General features: G+C 46.3%; 1 protein-coding gene across 1 annotated transcript in view; it reads left to right on the plus strand.

The window, feature by feature from the left end:
- The first annotated feature begins 388 nt into the window (after window positions 1-388).
- Irag1 (inositol 1,4,5-triphosphate receptor associated 1) overlaps window positions 389-18,042 on the plus strand; it is a 133,774-nt gene continuing 116,120 nt past the window's right edge. The window contains exons 1-2 of the mRNA XM_052201216.1: window positions 389-427; window positions 1,067-1,139. The gene's annotated coding sequence lies outside the window, so the exon portion shown is untranslated. The remainder of the gene's footprint in view (window positions 428-1,066; window positions 1,140-18,042) is intronic.

An 18,042-nucleotide genomic window follows, 5' to 3' on the forward strand; every position in this document is an offset into this window, starting at 1 on the left:
ATGGGCTTGGCTTAAAATGAGATTCATAAATTTTACCTTTTCCTAGAAAATTTATTTTTCATGTTTTACTTGTATGTTAGGCTATTTAACACTTGAAATGTTTACTCATGCCCATCCAAAGCAGGCACATACACTGGAGAAAATGTCAGTGTGTTGGCAAGATGGATGAGCAGAGCCCAGAGGAAGAATATGTTCAGAACCATCAACTTCCTGCAGGCTGACCTTGGCCCTGTCTAGTGAGCCCATATCTGAGCCCTCAGACTCTCAGGGAAGCAATTGTGGCCAGCTGATAGCAGCTAGAACCCACCCCACCCCCAGGAAGTGGCTGGGGCATATCCTCTGGACTTGTCAGCGGTCTCTCTGGTCTGGAATCAGAAGAAAAATGAAGGGGTTGTGTTTTGGCAAGACAATTACACTTGAACTAAGGGTGCGTGAATGAAAGCTTCTTATGTGACTTTTGGGGATCACTGGGCACAGGCATCCTCCTTTTTTCTTTTTTCTTTTGTAAAGGGAGTTATTTCCCTTTCGACTACACTTTATTCCCACCCAACTAAGCTCCAAGAAGGCCAGCCGCTGAGACTAGTTACTTCTGAGCTGAGGTATCATCTTCCTTGAAGGATGTTCCTCACATGACCTTCTGACCAGCCCTAAAACCATCCTCTCCTTGAATTTCAGCTTTTCTGCCCTCCTGAGTCCCAGATGCTCCATTTCTGCACCCACTCTAACCCCTCACTGCATTATGCTCCATTCTACCCAGCTGCTGATGTGTTTTCTGCCCACCTTGGATCCTTTTTACCCCCATCTTTTAAAACGCTTCTCACCCTGGATTCTTATGGCCTTCTTCTTGTACCCAGCTCCCTCCATACAGCTTAGACCTAGCCTACCAGGCCCCCGAACGCTGGTTTACTGTTAGCAGCTAAGTAAGACAGGCAACCTGGTTGGGAGGGAGGCAAACTTCCTATATTAACTCATCTTCAAAGCGTCCTTTCTTTTGGCTGCAGCTGAAATCTTTCTGGAACACCGCAAGGACATTCCCTAGCCCTAATTTGTGCTTTTCATTCAGCAGACAGCCCTCAGAAGTGCCCCAGCCACCAACAGCAGGCCCAGCACCAAGGTGACTGTTACCTTTCTGACATAAGGTAAAATGTCAGAAATGTCAGCTAAAAATACCCGGGTGTGTTCCTATCTCCCGTTTTCCTTTTTGCTTTATGACCTTGAACTGAGCACATATCTTAAACATGCTCAAGAATGTGCCAAACTCTATAGTACCCCACATAAATATTTGTAGGTTCAGATAAAAATTTCCAAGCCTCCTTTATTTAAGGGTGGGGCATCATTTCACATGCTTTTCCTAGCCCGCCCCATCTGTGCAGGTAACACGCTCTAGCCACTCCTTCCTATCCTTTACTATTCTTCCCCCCTTTTCTCCCAAGTATGCTTACTCTGGTTTTGATCTCGCATTGTCTGCCTGGCCTCCACTGCCGTTCCTTACTGACCTGCTGGCCGCCTCAGCTCCTAGAGCTGTGCATTTTCATCAGCATGAGCAGGAAGCCTGCTGTGTCGACAGCAACAGTACTTAAGCAATCCCACGTGGAGGCTGTGGTGTGCATGTGCGTGTGTGTGCCTGTGCACATGTGAGTGCAGTTGGTCTCAGATCTGGAGCTAGACTGAAGCTGTGAGCTTTAAGGCATGTGAGATCACTTCCACAATAGCCGTGTGTGACACAGAGCGAAGAACAGGGTTGCAGAGATGGGCAGCAGAGTTCAGAAATGGATGATTCAGCAGCCTTTACCTCGGATGCTTCTTAACCTTTCAGAAGAACTTTGGAGTCCTCATTTGGACAAGCAGAATAAATAAAAGTACCCAATTCTTTGAGTGAATGTAAAGATAAAAATAAAGATAACTAACATCAATAAGTCTGATTTACAGAGAGAAAAAACTGTAATGTAGCACTAATTTGCTAAGATTACTATAACAAATTGCCACAGGCTGACTGGCTTAGACAGCAGAAATTCATTTTCTCATGGCTCTAATGGCTGCAATGAAAGCATTCTGGGGTTGGATCCTTCTGAGGGAAGGCTCCGATTCAGACAGCTTCACTTTCTGTCTTTCTTTGAGGTGCTGCACTCCCTGTGAGGGACTCTCAGTGCCCAAATATCCTTTTCTTTTTTAAACTAATAGTCATATTGGACTAGGGCCTACTCTAATGATCTCATCTTAACTAATTACATCTGCAACTACATCAACCGTATTCCCAAATAAGGTCACGTTCTGAGGTGCTGGGGGCTAGGACTTACACATGTGAATTTTGGGGTAGCAGCACAACTCATAACTGTAAGTGACACTCTCAGAAGTTCTACTAAAGCCTTGGTTACTGAAGGGTTTCGTGGAGCCTCCCGAGGAGCCCTTCTGTTGAGCTGCGCATTAGTCACACCCTAGGAGGAGCAGCTCATGTGTGGAGCTAAGTCTGGAAAGGGGCTTTTGTTCTGTTCTGTTTTCTCCTGGCCCAAACAGTGGCAGCAGAGAAGGTGAGAAAGATGAAGTAGCATCCAAGAGTCATGCAGGCCACAAGTGAGCCAGGGGTCCGTGTTGGACCTCTGGGCCAGCAGGCCACCATGCTGAGCTTCTGCTGTGTTGAGTATTAAACCAGAACTCCATGCATGCTAGACGAACACTCTACTCCCCCCCCCCCCATACACCCTGGTGGCCCTCAGTCTGTCTCTGTGCCATGAACTGGAGCCTAATGTCATGGTTGCTCTCCAAGGGAAATCACATTTGGGGAAGCTCCACTCTAAGAGGCAGGGATGAGAGAGGGAGACGTGGGAAGAGCAGGCAGGGCAGATAGGAAGCCAGGCACTTCAGGCATTCAGATGAACAGCTACGGAGGGATTTAAGGTCTATTCTGTAAGCAACATGGATGGCATTTGGAAAGGAATTTAGTTCATATGGACAGTCTGATCCACACTGTCACTGTTTTAGGGGGCTGGAGAGATGGCACAGTGGTTAGGAGTATGTACCCCTCTTGCAGAAGACCCAGGTTTGATTTCCAGCACCCATATCTGGCCTACCCAAAACTGCCTGTATGGCCAGGCAGTGGTGGTGCATGTCTGAAATCCCAGCACTTGTGAGGCAGAGGCAGGAGGATTTCTGAGTTCAAGGCCAGCCTGGTCTACAGAGTGAGTTCCAGGACAGCCAGGGCTACACAGAGAAATCCTGTCTCGAGAGAAGAACCTACCTGTATGTAACTTTAGCTTTAGAGGGATCTGATGCCTGATGTGCTCTCTCCTTTGGCACCTGCACTCACCACATATACATAAATAAAATAAAATAAAATAAAATAAAATAAAATAAAATAAAATAAAATAAAATAAATGCTGTGCAAGCATAAGGAATGCCGATGCCCACCAGGCATGGCCACATATGGTTATAGCCCCAGCACTGGGTGGGAGGGTAGAGGTAAAAGGATCACTGAGACTTGCAGGCCAGACATATGAACTGGGCAAAAAGAAGTCAAGCTTCAGGTTCAGTGGAAGACTCTGTCTTAGGTAAGGTGGAAAGTGATAGGTCAGGATACCTGGGGTACACACTCACACACAGACACACTCTCACAAATGCACATGCAGACCCCTGAACACTCACAGATTTGTACACACATACACTCATAGTCACATACATGTGTACACATACAAAACATACTCAGATATATACAACACACACAACTCTCACACACAATAATTGTCTAGTTTTCTGTGCAATGACTGGGTTAATGTGATAGAGCTAGAGGCAGGAAGTGGAGGTTGTTGCGATGGCCCAGACAGCAGTCAGACAGGGACGGCCAGTTGCTCCCCAGCCCTAGACTGTTGTCAGAGTTGTCAGTCAGCTAGGACACCTGCCAGACTTGAACACCCTCTCTATGTGGTCTGCGAACCTCTGAGAATCCTCCATTGCAGAATTTTTATTCTTATTTTAGGAAGGAAGTATTCTTATCCCTGCTTTCCTATTTAGAACAGTCTTCTGCAAGTAATTACGTGTGGTGTTTATTTTTTTTTTTTGAGAGAAATTAGAGGCATTTGGGGGATTCTTTCATCTTACGGGAGCTCCTAGTAGGCATGACTTCCGTCTTTCACAACTGGGACTGTCCTTGGATTTCAGTGGCTTGTTTCTCGAAAGCTTGCTCGTGATGACAGGCTTCCATGTCATCTTCCAGCCTCCGTCTGAAGTAGAATCCCAGCATGACACCCAGAGTGTCTATCACAGGAGGCACACGTGGCACACACTCATTGCTGTAGAAGACCTCGGGTCTTTAAGCCTGACATGACAGATGGGGGAGGGTAGAGCATAGGTGTTGCTCAAGGCAAACCAAATGTGATAGGAATGTTAGAGCGTCAAGAGAAATTTGTTGTTGTTGTTTATAGCTCGGTGAGGAAGAAACACCCTCCCACCCCCTTTACCTTGTCTTCCTTGTCTGCTCAGAGGCAATAGTGACAGCGTATTTGTCAAATGCCAGGTGCTGGGCTGCCTAAGGTTTTCACCAGTCTGAGCTGATAAAGGACCTGGGTACTGTGTGCCTCAGTGTTTTAAAGATCTGGAGTTGGTCTTTGCTTAATAGCTTCGCTTCCTGCAGGCATGGGGTCCTCTTCTGTGAACAAGGCCAAGTCAGGGTTACGCCACTTACTCTGGGCTCTGCTTCTGGGGATTTGTTTTTTTGTTTTTGTTTTTTTTGGTTTTTTTTTTATTTGTTTTTTTTTTGAGACATGGTTTCTCTGTATAGCCCTGGCTGTCCTGGAACTCACTCTGTAGACCAGGCTGGCCTCGAACTCAGAAATTCGCCTGCCTCTGCTCCTAGAGTGCTGGGATTACAGGTGTGCGCCACCACCGCCCAGCTGCTTTTGGGGATTTACTCCTTCCTCCTCTTTTTTGGTCATGCTGGAGGCCTAGCATACACGTGTGTGTGTGTGTGTGTGTGTGTGTGTGTGTGTGTATCTGCAGGGGAGTGTAGCCCGACGTGGCCTCACAGGGGAGGTGGCTATTTTTGACCAGTGAGGAAAGAGCATGCAGTCAGAAGTGCTATAGTAGACCCCAGTTGTGCGAGGGTCACTGAGCCTCCCTCTGAGATTCCAACTGCTCCTTTCAGCCATCTGTATTCAGTTCTGTCCTAATTGAACATAGTATCTCAATAGGGGCTAGAACATATATAGGCTGGGGGAAGTTACTTGAGGAGAGGGAGAGGGCTTCCTTTATGCTGCTTTGGGAGAGGCCATTATCCATATAGAATGACGACTTTCTGGTGTGGCTGCTTTGAGGGCCCCCATTCCTGCCAGTAGCCCCTCACCTTATTCTGTAAGAAAGACAAATTCATCATTTGGCATAATTGTGATTTTTTGTTTTGTTTTGTTTTGTTTGAGACAGGGTTTCTTTGTATAGCCCAGGCTGTCCTGGAACTCTGTAGACCAGGCTGGCCTTGTACTCAGAAATCCGCCTGCCTCTGGCTCCCAAGTGTTGGGATTACAGGCGTGCGCCACCACTGTTCGGCTTGTGATTTGGTTTGTTACTGGACCTTCTTATGCTCCAGAGCATCGTTGTGCACTGAAGCCGGGGCTGGGCAGCTGCTGGTGGTTTCTTTTGTGTTCCTGTGAGCCAGGGTCTCACTCACTCTATAGCTGTAGGTTAGCCTAGAACTTACTGTGGCAACCAGGCCGGCTTGGAACGCAGAGGTTCACCTGCCTCTGCTGCCCAAGCGCTGGGGTTAGATAGCAACTCTGTACAGAGCTGCTGTGGGAATGTGAGCAGCAAGTAATAAGTGTGCTAGGAAGAGAAATTTATCAAAGTAAGATGTGCAATATCTGGCAAGCTTTCAGTTTTATTTCCTTTTGTCTTAGTGTATATAAAAAACCACATGAGCTGTATGGAAACAATAATATGAAGATCTTGAATAGAACAGATTTAGGGGTAAATTATTATTATTATTATTATTATTATTATTATTATTATTATTATTATTATATACATCTCTCACATTTCCTTCTTGTTTTGTGTGCTTAGCATATAAACACCGAGACTAGGAAAGTCCCATGCTGTACCGCTAGGCCTGGCTTTTTGTTGTTGTTTTGTTTGTTTGTTTTGTTGGATTTGTTTTTTAGAGCGAGTGTTTGGATTTTCAGGGGTCAGGATGGAGATGGGGATCTCCCAACCCCATGGAGAAGGCTCCCAACTTTGCAGCAGCAGAGGAAGGCTTTAGGAAGGAAACAAAGATGTGCCTGGGGGAAATGCAAAGGGTGGAGCCTTTCCGAGGCTGGTGCCCGGGCCCCTCTCAGGTGGCATGAAAGCCTGGCATGTACCAGGGTGAATGAACTAAATGAATGAACAAAAGAATGAATACTGAGTTGTAGATATTATTATTACACTATGGTTTTGGATCCCACCAATTCTCTAAGAACAGTGGCAAGTATTTAGGCTTCTGGAGGAGCAAAACCATCTTGTGCCCAGATCTTGGATCCCCACTCTTCTGACACAGCATCTCTAGGCTAGGCTGGCTTCTCCCTGTGAGTCCTAAGAGTACAGGCACGTGCCGCTACATCTGGTTCATTCTGTGCTGGGACCCAACCCAGGGCTTCTTGCGTGCTAGATAAGGACGCCACCAACTGAACTCTATACACAGCCCCTCCTGTCCTGTCTGTCTGTGTTCCCTGGTGCATGTGAAACTCCATCAGCAGCTGAAGTAAGTCCTGTTCTGTGTTCAGGTGAAAGACACTTCTCCGAGATCTCTTGTACTTTGCACAGCCTCTCACAGACTCTCTGGTTTATATTATTTTTAGCCCAATATCACCAACACCCCTTAAGCCCACATCTAAACTCAGAGAACAGGTGGGTACTCTCTGGGCTAGAGGATGGCAGCTCACATGCAGAGCCATGGTACTACTGAGGGCCATGCACCTTTAAGAGACTGGGCTGGCTAGTTTTTTGTCAACTTGACACAAACTAGGGTCACCTTGGAGGAGAGAACCTCAACTGAGGAAATGGCCTCGATCAGATTTGCTTGTGGGTAAGTTGGGGGACTGTCTTGATTAGTGATTGGTGTGGAAGGGCCCAGCTCACTCTGGAAGGTGGCACGCCTGGGCAGGTGACCCTGGGAACAGGCTGGTCAGTATCATCCCCCATGGTCTCTGCTTGGGTCCTGCCTTTAGGTTCTTGCCCTAACGTCCTTCAGTGGTGGACTGTGATGTGAAGTGTAACCCAAACAAGCCCTTTTCTCTCCAAGTTGTTCTTTTTCTGTTGTCATAGCAACAGAAAGCAGACTTGGATGGGGTGGACCACTCTGTTGAGGCCTTCGCTATTCCTGTGGACTCATGACCCAAGTGCCTGTCTCAGGGTCTCATGTTGTAGTGTTTCAAAGCCAAGATGCGTGCAGCAACCAGGAGAGCACACAGGGCACTAGTTCAACCCAGGAGACACGAGCGAAGTCCTAACTCCCCTTAACACTGTCACCAGGAGGCTCCAATCCAGGCCCTACAGCTCTAAAATGCTTGCCTTTAATCCAGAGAGAGGAAGGAAGATCACAAAGGAAGGCTCAGATCCAAATTGAATTCTTTTGTCTAGGACATGGTTTATTTTAAATGTGAAAGTTCAAGTTTAGGAAAACAAACGGTTTGTGTGGTGCGTTTGTGAGTTCTGAGGCAAAGATATTTCTCCATGTTTGGAGGATATGCTCAGATAATTGTGTGATTTCTTGGTCATTGTTGAAATAAAAGAGGTGCTGAGACTACAGAACATTGCATCCCAAGCAGTGATCCTGGCTGATACTGTCTCCGTGCAACTCAGAAGGGCCAGCATTCGTAGAAACCATGCTGTTAGAGTTTAAACTTGAACTGCCCCTCACATTTATGTTTTGGATACTTGCTCTCCAAATGCTGGTGCTATTTGGGGACTATGGTGCCTTTAGAAGACAGTGCTTGGCTGATATACTTAGTCACTGAGACTGTCTTTCGAAGGTTATAGCCAATGCTCTCTGATCTATCTCTGTGGTGATCTGAACAATCCTTTGCCATGGGCTCCTGCAGCCAGCACCTTTGCCCTGGCTCCCTCTGGAAATAAGCCTTCCCTTTCTTAAATTGTCTTAGGTATTATAGTCACACTAACATGAAAATAAATAGCAGACAGCTGGCTCAATAGAGTAAACTGGGCCAGCAAGCTGTGGCCAAGAGCAGAGGACGTCACCGCCTTCTTCCACCCTGGCCCACCTGACTTTGCTATAATCCCCTTTATTAACTTGCATTTAGGTGGCATTGACTCCAGCAGGCATCTTTTTAAAAATCGATTTCCTGGGGACTGAGGTGGGCACTTCAGCCACGGGGTACAAGCCTTCCTTTTCTTCGAAGGAGAGAACACAGACCTTGGGATGTTTAGGCTTAGTTCTGCTAGGAAGAAGACAAGACTCTGCAAACAGTGTTTCAGTTTTAGCCTCTTAGCTGGAAGAAGTGGGCAGAACATCTTTAGGGGTACATTCTCAGGATAGTGGGTTTAGTCTGTGAGGGGTCTTTCCTCCTTGGGGGTTTGCTGACCCCTCTCCTCTGCACCCTTCCCATCCCCCTTCCAACACTTCCAGTTCCCTTCCTTGGGTCTGGGTTCACATCTCAGCTTTCAACACCTAAGAAATCTTTTGACTTTAGATGACTCATATAAAATGTGAGTTAGAATGCCATAGCGCTTAGTAGGTTTTCTGTCCATTCATCCATTCATCCTGGAAGTTAAATATCTCCCGAGTGTGCACTTCACTCAGCCTTCTCTCTCTCAGTGAGTGGCCAGTCCACCCTCCAAGTTACTCAAGCACAAAATGTAAACATCCTCCGGGCTGGAGGTCCCGGGATCTGACAGAAGACTAACAAACTAAGTTTATACCATTTAGTAGTGACAAGTGCAAAAAGGCAATGGAAGAGCAGATGCAGAGCTACAAGGTAGAAGAGATGCTTATAGAAGAGATGTAAGCTGTGAGGGAATGGTCAGCAGATGACGGCTGGGGAGGGTCCAGTACAGAGCAATGGTGAACACGGGCCAGGCGTGAAATCAGTGTCAGTCAGGGTTCTCTAGAGTAACAACTTATAGAATGAATCTCTCTCTATTATATTTATATCTATATCTATATCTATATCTATATCGATATCTATATCGATATCGATATCGATATTTATATTTATACTTGTATTTGTATTTGTATTTATTTATATTTATATCTATCTATCTATCTATCTATCTATCTATCTATCTATCTATCTATCTATCTATCTAATCCAGATCATTTGAGCTGGGAAAACCCATCTCTAATTTGGGCCACACCTTCTGCTGGAAGCCTATAAAAAGGCTTATATTTTTATGTAAATAAATAAAGGGGATTTATTAGAATGAAAGTTTGCAGTCCAGCTAATTGAACCATGGCTGGCTGTGAATGGAAAGCCCAAGAATCCAGTAGTTTCTTAGCCCACATCTTCAGTATCTGTTGGAATCCTGAAGAACTAGGCTCCAGTGCCAGCGAAGGAATGGATGTGCTAGCAAGGAGAGGGCAAGCAGGCGAAGAGCAAAAGCTTCCCCCTTCCATGTCCTTAGACAGGCTCCATCAGAAGGTGTGCCCGATTAGAGGTGGGTTTTCCCAGATCAAACGATCTGGGTTAAAGTTGTGTCTTCCCCTCTTAAGATCTGAATTAGTTTTCCCAGCTCAAAAGACCTGGATTAAAAACATGTCTTCTTGCCTCAAAGATCTGAGTTAAAAGATATTCCCAGTTCAAATTAAGCAAAAATCTCTTATAAGTGCCCTCTGGTTTTGGGTTTTAGTTCATTCCAGATGTAGTACAACCAAGAGTAGCCATCTCAGTCAGCTAAATGGCGGTAAGGTCTAAGAGAGGAGGATCTCACTGTATTGGATCTTTCAGGCTGTGGAAAGACTTCTTCACTGTCCCCCCAGCTCCTCCTGCACTCCCTCAAATCTATGACATCTCTTATAATCATTATTGCTACATGTGTGTATGTGTGTGTGTGTGTGTCTGTCTGTCTGTGTATTTATATAGAGCCTACTGAGTCCATTTAGTGTACCTTACATATACATGTGTTTGGGGCTAGTTACTTGGAGTTAGATACCAGGTAGCTCTTCCCTGGAGAAATTGCCATTAGTTCTTTATTTAGAGATGGGACCTTGTGTTATTTCCCCATCCTTGTTGGCCTGTCTGTGTAAATGGAGCTTAATTAACTCTATTAGTTACTAATATGACCCAGCCAGCCCCCAATAATCAAGATAGAGTCCTGTGGATTTAAAAAAATCCTAGCTCTAGCACAATTCCTGGGAGATTATCCCTAATATATGTCTCTACTTGCTAGACTGTCTGCTTCCCAGCTGCACTACTTAAGTACATGCTGTTCAAATCTTGCCGGGGTTACTTCTGTTCCATCAGCATGTCCTTAGGGCCCATTTCCTTGGGGCACGTACGTGTGGTCCGTCTCATCTAACGGAGCTCTCCTGTTCTTTCCATCTTCCTCCTCCTTCGCTCACTCTCCTCTTCTCCTCATGGGTCCTTCCTGTGAGCCCAAGTCCAGTAACTGAAACTCTGCCTCTTCCATTCTCCCCAGTAATTAGCTGTAGCCACCTTCATGTAACCAATAGTTTTAAATTGTGGAGCAAGGTTTACACAGCATCACTTGTTGTATGTGAGGATCTGCTTGTGGGAGGCAACCAGACTTGGGGGCCAGGATTTAATACACAGCAGCACCAGGCCAGCCTCCAACATGTTGTGACTGGTGGCGTCCTGATGCAGGTCCTGTTTAGACAACCATATTGTCGAGGTTTTATGGTGCAGCCTCTCTGTTACTGCTGAAAGACAGTCTCACGGCAGGCATCAAGGTCCTGTGGCTCCTACAACACTTCCAGCCTGTCTCAGAGTGGATGTTCCCCAAGCCTTAGGTGCAGGGTTGCATCATAGATGTACCAATTATGGCTGGGCACCCTGTGCTTATTTATTCTCTGCATTTTGACCAGTTGTGGATCTTTGCAATAGCTCCCACTGGTGGCAACTTTCATGATTTTTTTTCTCCTTTTGAAGTGAAGTTTCACTATGTAGTCGAGGCTGGTCTGTAACTCACACTCCCCCTGCTTTGGTCTCCTGAGCACTGGGGTTACAGGCATGCACTGTTACCATGGCCCCAAATTAGCTTTTTATGCTGAATGCACAGGAATCCGTTGGAGTGTTATGTGCAGAGAGCAGGGTCTAACCTAACTGCATAGCATCACTCTTCCTGCACTGTGGGGGAAGGAAACAGCTAGAGGGTGACTGACTGGGTAATCACAGTATAGGGAAGTATGGTGGTTTAGGGTGGGGTGAGGGAGGTGGTCACAATTTGGACACATGTAGATAAAGCTGGAAGAATTTTTGGATGGGTTTCCCAGGGGGCATGTGGTGAGCAAGGCAGGTGTAATGCACAGTGTTCACATTTTATACTTGAGAAACTTGGAGGATGGGTTGTTCCCTCACTGAGAGGGAGCAAAGAGCAGGGACTCGGGTTGGATGTGTTAATTTGGAGAGGTCCATGAGACACCCAAGAAGAGGTGTTGAGTGGCAGTTGGATGTGTGACTCAGGGCCTGAAGGACAGGTTCAGGCTGGCTATAAATGTAAATGTTTCAGAGTGTTCAGAGTGTGGTGGCTAGGGAGACAGCTCAGTTGGTAAAGTGCTTGCTGTGTAAGCAGAAGGACCTAAGCCCTATACCCAGGACTGACCGGAAAAGCTGGGCATGGTGACAAGCACTGATAATCCTAGCTCTGAGGACGTGACAGGTAGACCCCTGGAGCTCACTGGCCAGCCAGCCTAGCCAGGTCTTCGAGGCAAACCAGTGAGAGACCATGTCTTAAAAACACAGCAGACGGACTGGAGAGATGGCTCATGGTTGGGAGGCCAGAGGACCCACATGGCAGCTCACAACTGTCTGTTATGCCAGTTCCAGGGGATCCAGCACCCTCACACAGACATACACAATGTACGTAAGATAAAAATAAGTACATTATTTTGAAAACACGGTGAACATCTCCTGAGGAACCAGACCTGTGCTTGATTTCTGGCACTCACTCACACACATGTGAGTCTACATGCACTTGCACACACATGCACAGACACATAGATTTTCGTGATAGGGAAAATGGCCTTCAATGAGCAGATGGTGTTTAGAATCTCGAGCTTGGGTGAGGTCGTCTCAGTGATGATGAGCATATTCAGAAGAGAACCTAGGTCTGAGGACCGAGCCTGAGGCAGGCAGTTCAGCAGGTTGCACATGAGGAGAGATGGGAAGGACAAGGAGGTCCCCTCAATTCCTCTTCCTTCACTAGTTATCATTATGAAAAACAACTACTTTCTCTAATTCAGTTAGCCTTCGCTTGAAGAATCGTGCTTCCAAAACAGCTCTGGGGTTTGCTCTTAAAAAGTGTGCTCTTTGCAACTTCAAAGGCTTTCCAAAAGAGCTCTGTACCCCAGGCTGGGGAGGAAGGCCTCTTGGTGCAGGCAGTGACCCGGGAGGCCAGCCGCAGCAGCCTTTTCAGCCTTTTTGGGATTAGTGAAATTAGGCTCTTGTTAGCATTCATCTCAGTGGAATGTCAGCTCCAAAACCTCAAACATCTTCTGCTTCACATCTCTTTCACTTTTCCATCCAACAGGAAAACCATGTGAGGCCAGAAGGGAGAATCTGAGAAAGGTTGGATTGTTCCTTCGAGGAGATAAGCAATCTGTTGTGTCACGGGACCTAGTTAGATGTTCTCCTCCAGGATCCGAGTGGGGTGGGGTGGTGAAACACTGGTAACTGGGGGTGCTGTAGAGAGGCTTGAGGTGGCACCAGAGGTGCTTCAGGTGCGGCTGTATACTCCAAGTTCACTATGATGTGTGGGGTTACCTAGCAACGGAGTCTGTAGTTTTTGTCAGAGTTCCTGAGGTCTGAGGCTCCAAAAGTAGGGACTGTCTTGCCATGGCAAGCACACTGAGGCTGTAGGGCCACTGTGGCCTTCTTACTCTAAGTCCTATGGCTCATCACTGGCTCTGGCAAAGTGAGTCCCCAGGCAGAGTGTTCCTGAAAAAAGAATGTGAACTCTGTACTCGGGCAAGCTTCGACTTATATTCCCATTGGCTGCCCTGAGAGCCTAGGGGAGCCCTGACCTTCCCTGAAGCTAAATTTCTCTATTTGTAAAACAGGAATACTAAAATGTACCTCACTGTGCCACCAGGGAATGTGGCTTTAGGTCACCCAGCAAATATTTGGCACATGGTGAGAGTGTGGTGGCCGTGAGTCTCATTTGTTTACAGTGACATCCGTGATTGCTTTGCAGCCTAGTAAAGCGCCTATACGTGGCTCCAGCTATCACGGGAGCTGTTAGGGTTAGTGGCCCCCAAGGCAGCTCCTGGTGTCTGAGACCCAAGTAAGCACACACTGGTGGGTCAGGTTTCTCCTATCAGTTTGAAAGAAGGGCTAAACAAGCCTGGAGCTGTGAGGTTGTTCTGGGCCATAGCCAATGAGTGTGCAGCTAAAGAAGGGACAGATCGAGAAGGGAGGAAGACATCAGCAGCCTGGCTTCTGACACTCTCTGCCCCCCTGAGGCCGGTGTGCACTTCCTCTCCTATCCTTAGGCCCGAGTCTGAATTATCCTCAGCACAAGCTCCTTTTCCTCTTGAACTAGCTGGTTTCTGATACTTGTAACTCCCAGAGGCCTCCATGGTGATGGTCTGGCCATTAGGTTGTGCATGGTCTTCTCACTCAGCTGGCCCACCTGCAGAGCCCCCACAGGCCAAGCCCTGGAGCTCTCTCTTTTCTCTGGGCTTCTGAGGCATATCATGGAGGAAATACTTGGAGACTATGTAATTGTCTGTGAGTCATAAACTTGAAAACATTCATTAGTGTCTCCTCCCCACCAATAAATAACACTACCAAATCATGATGGTCTAGTTTAACAGTCTACAATCATCAATGATTTTGTTCTGCCGCACGGTAGAACTTTCCTTTCTCCTGGGTTTGGTTTTATCAGCACGAACTCATAATTTTTATTTTAGTCAATGGACCATAACTCTTTTTTGGCTTTTGTTTGTTTGTTTTTTGTTTATTTGTTTTTTCCGATACAGGGTTTCTCTGTGTAGCCCTGGGTGTCCTGGAACTTACTCTGTAGACCAAGCTGGCTTCAAACTCAGAAATCTGCCTCTGCCCCCCAAGTGCTGGGATTAAAGGCATGCCCACCACTGCCCGGCTGGACTATAACTCCTTACTAGCATTAGTTATTTGGATGGCCCATTGTCTTAGCTTTCTATTGCTGTGATAAAACACCATGACCAAAAGCAACTTAAAGAGGAAAGGGTTTATTTCAGCTTATTTTCCATATCACAGTCCATCATTGAAGTCAGGTGTAAAAAGAATTAAGTTCTAGCTAGCTCCTATAAAAGACACACAATCCAGGTATTTTATTTACAAGCTGTCAGCCTAGACTGGGCAGGCTTGGAGCTGTTCTAACTTCTTTCCCGGCCATGTGTCCCTTGTTACTTGCTGTTTCTTCTGGCTATGTGCTCATGCTCCATCTCCTCTCTTGGTGGCCTCCTCCTCTCCCCGTGTGTGTTGTCCCCTCTTCCTTTCTCTCTCTGCCTGTAACCCCCAGCTGGGTAACTGAAAACCCCCCTCCCTCTAGCTACTGCCCAGTCATAGGCTTTGGCCTTTTATTGACTAACTTGGGGAGCAAGGTTCCATAGTATTATTTGGTACACAAGAGGATCTCCTCATCCCCAAGGATCTCCTCATGGGCAAGGGGCAACCAGATCGGGAGGCCAGTGTTTAGCATTTGAGTACAAGTAGCATCAGACCAATCTCCTACTGTCAGGGCAGGAACTGATGCAGAGGCTGTCTATGGAGGGATGCTGCTTACCAACTTGCTTCTCATGAAGGGAAATGGAGGAGGAGTGGATCTAGGGGAGAGGGGAGATGTACTGGGAAGTGTGGAAGTAGCGGAAACTACAGTTGGGGTGTAACATATGTAAAGAATAAAACAACACAAAGAAAAACAAAACCAAAGCAAATAAACAAAGAAGAAGAACCATAGGCTTGTGCACAGGCCAGTCTGGTGGGAGCATTTCTCAGTTAAGCTTCTGTCTTCCCAAATGACTCTGGCTTATGCCAAGCTGACATAACACTAGCCAGCGCACTCACATTATCTCAGATGTGACCAGCTGGAGCCTGCATCCTACATGGGGAGGCAGAGACGGTAGTACCCCAGGGCTTGCCAGCAGCCAGTGGAGCCAACTCACTGAATTCCATGTTCAGTAGGAGACTGTCTCAAAAAGTAAGGCAGACGGTGACTAAGGAAGACACTTGTCCTCAACCTCTACCCTGCACAAGTACATGCACATGCACACACACATGCCCCTCGTCACATGTACAACACACACACACACACATACACACACACATACACACAAGGAAAAGAGGGAGGGAGGGAAAGAGAGGGAGAGAGAGAAAAAAAGAAAGAAAAGAAAGAAAGACAACGGTTCCTTTTTATTGGAGAATGGTATTGACAACCAAAAATTGAGTGTAAAATACGCTGATGGCTCCTGGAGCATCCTTATTGCAGGTCTCCTCGGTGGCCAGAGCTAGAAAACAGATGAAGATTTCTGCACACACATATGTATATATGTATATATGTACATATGTATATATCCTCATATCTCTCTCTCTCCATATATATAAGTCAAGGGCACCTATATATATTTACATATATATATATATATATATATATATATATATATATATATATATATATGGAGAGAGAGACAGAGAGAGAGACAGAGACAGAGACAGAGAGAGACAGAGACAGAGACAGAGACAGTGCCTGGATTATAATGGTTTAGCTCAGTGATTTTTCAGTATTACAAGTTGTTGAGTAGAAATAAAATTTTGAATTGAAAAGTTCCTAGAAATACACACTCTTCTATATGCTGGGTGGCGGCAGTGAATGGCAGGTCCTACTCAGCAACATAAACCCACCGGAAACAACTGAGATTCTAAACCAAATCATTTCTAGTTTTAGATACAGGTTATCAACACATTATCTCACATTTCTTATAAAATAGGCTACTCGCTAATGAGTGTGTATTCTGAGCAGAGTGCTTCAAATAGTCTAGGCTGTGTGATGATGTTGAGTGAGCTGTGTATATTAAATGAATTTCCAGCTAACATTATTGTTGGCTTACACTGAGTGTGTTGGAATGGGACTCCATCATAAGTCAAGGGCACCTATATATATTTACACCTACATATCTATTTATGCCTTTATTCACCAGCTATCCTCTTTCTGTGTCTCTCATCCACTTTGGGACAGTACACTATTCTGTTCTCTCTCCATAGTTAACAACAAAAAACTTGGCTCTCATTAGCCATTCTGTGCTTGCTAATTTGGTTCATGCTAAAGTGTATGCAAATCATTTTCTGACTTATAAACTCAAACATCTATGAAAAAGAAATATACTCAATAGCTAGTTCACTGTTCTCGCTCATGTTAGCCTAAGACCTCATCTAAGTCTTGTACAGAGGTTACCTGAATCCATTCTTTTCTGCCACTTCTGTGCAGAACTTTCTGTCTCCTCTTCTCCAGCAGTCTTATGCCTATCCTTGTCACACCTAAACTTCTCAGGAGTCTCAGAGCAGGATGAGTGACTTGACTGTAGAAACCCTTCTCTGTATGCGGTGAACTGCTCGGCCTCCGTCCCCTGATCTGTGAGGCACCAACCACTCCTCCACTGTTACTGTCCTGTAAGCCTCCGGAAATGTCCATTCGTGTTCCCTCCCTCCCAGGATCTTTGTGAATAAGATTTATTATTATCTTTTTCTCTCTTTTACCTTATTTACTCTTTCTATCTACCTATTTTTTTGAGGCAGCATCTTTCTACAAAGCTCAGGCTGCCTGGGCTCACTATGCTCCTGTCTCAGCCTCCCAAGCACTAGGATTAGGGTGGGTTCCGCTTCTAGCCTAATTACACATTCCTTTTAAAGGAGTCCCTGTTAGCATTTTATTGGGATGATAGGCGGCAAGGGATACTCTTATCTTGGCAGAGGGAGACAAAGATTGGGGTCTGTATTTGCAGTCTGTGGTTGGTCACTTGGGGACACTAGAGTCACAGAGATGGAGTGTGCACACGACAAGATGGTGGCAAGGTCCCTCAGCTCTTCACGGTGGAGTTTTCATTTAGGACGCAGGGGTGGGAAACTCCTCGATGTGTGTTCTGGGCAATGATGGCAGCATTAGACCTTGTATGCAAAGTGTCTGGCACAGTGCCTGTGATCCTAAGCTGAATGACACCTGCTGGCTGCCATGTCTGCTGAGTTGGCCTCTCATCATCCCTTCACTTAGGGCCTGCTAAGTGCTGAGCCTTTTGGGAGTCCCTAAGTTAACAGGGCAGGGAAGCCAGGCTCCCAGAGCAGCTGTCCAGCAATCAACCCCAGGGCTGGCTGCATTCTTGGCAGAAAGCCATGTCTCCTCCCTTGGCGTCCCTCTGTCCCAGGATGAGCTTTTGCTTTCCTGGGCCTTAAAACTTCTTCCCTGGCCAAGGGTCAGACGGCCAGTCAAGAGCCTCCCTGAGCTGCGGGCCAGTCTGCCTCTATTGGCCCATTGCTTTTGTGCTGAGGACACATGATGGTCGCTGATGGGATGAGTGATGAGCTGGAGGTTTTGGTAGAGTGAGGCCAGATCCCTGTGTGGCTCCAGGAACACGGATAAATATAGCCAGAGTAATTGCTTATGTTCTTTTAAGGATTAAAAGTCAGCTTTCGGGCAAGCTGTGAAGCTCCGTGACCAGGACAGCAAGGGACACAGTTCCTTTTTTAGAGCTGTGGTCAGCACTCCTTGTGCATTGCTGGATCCTAGGCCTCAGTGACGCTACTGTCACATGACTGTAGGGGTCACAGAGAGGGCACAGATAGACCACAGGTGTCCTTATCACATTCTGTTAGCCAGTCCTGGGTCAGCGTACCAGAGGTATTCAATCAGCACTTTTTA

Source organism: Apodemus sylvaticus, chromosome 1, assembly GCF_947179515.1.
Source record: "Apodemus sylvaticus chromosome 1, mApoSyl1.1, whole genome shotgun sequence".
Classification (NCBI taxonomy): Eukaryota; Metazoa; Chordata; class Mammalia; order Rodentia; family Muridae; genus Apodemus; species Apodemus sylvaticus.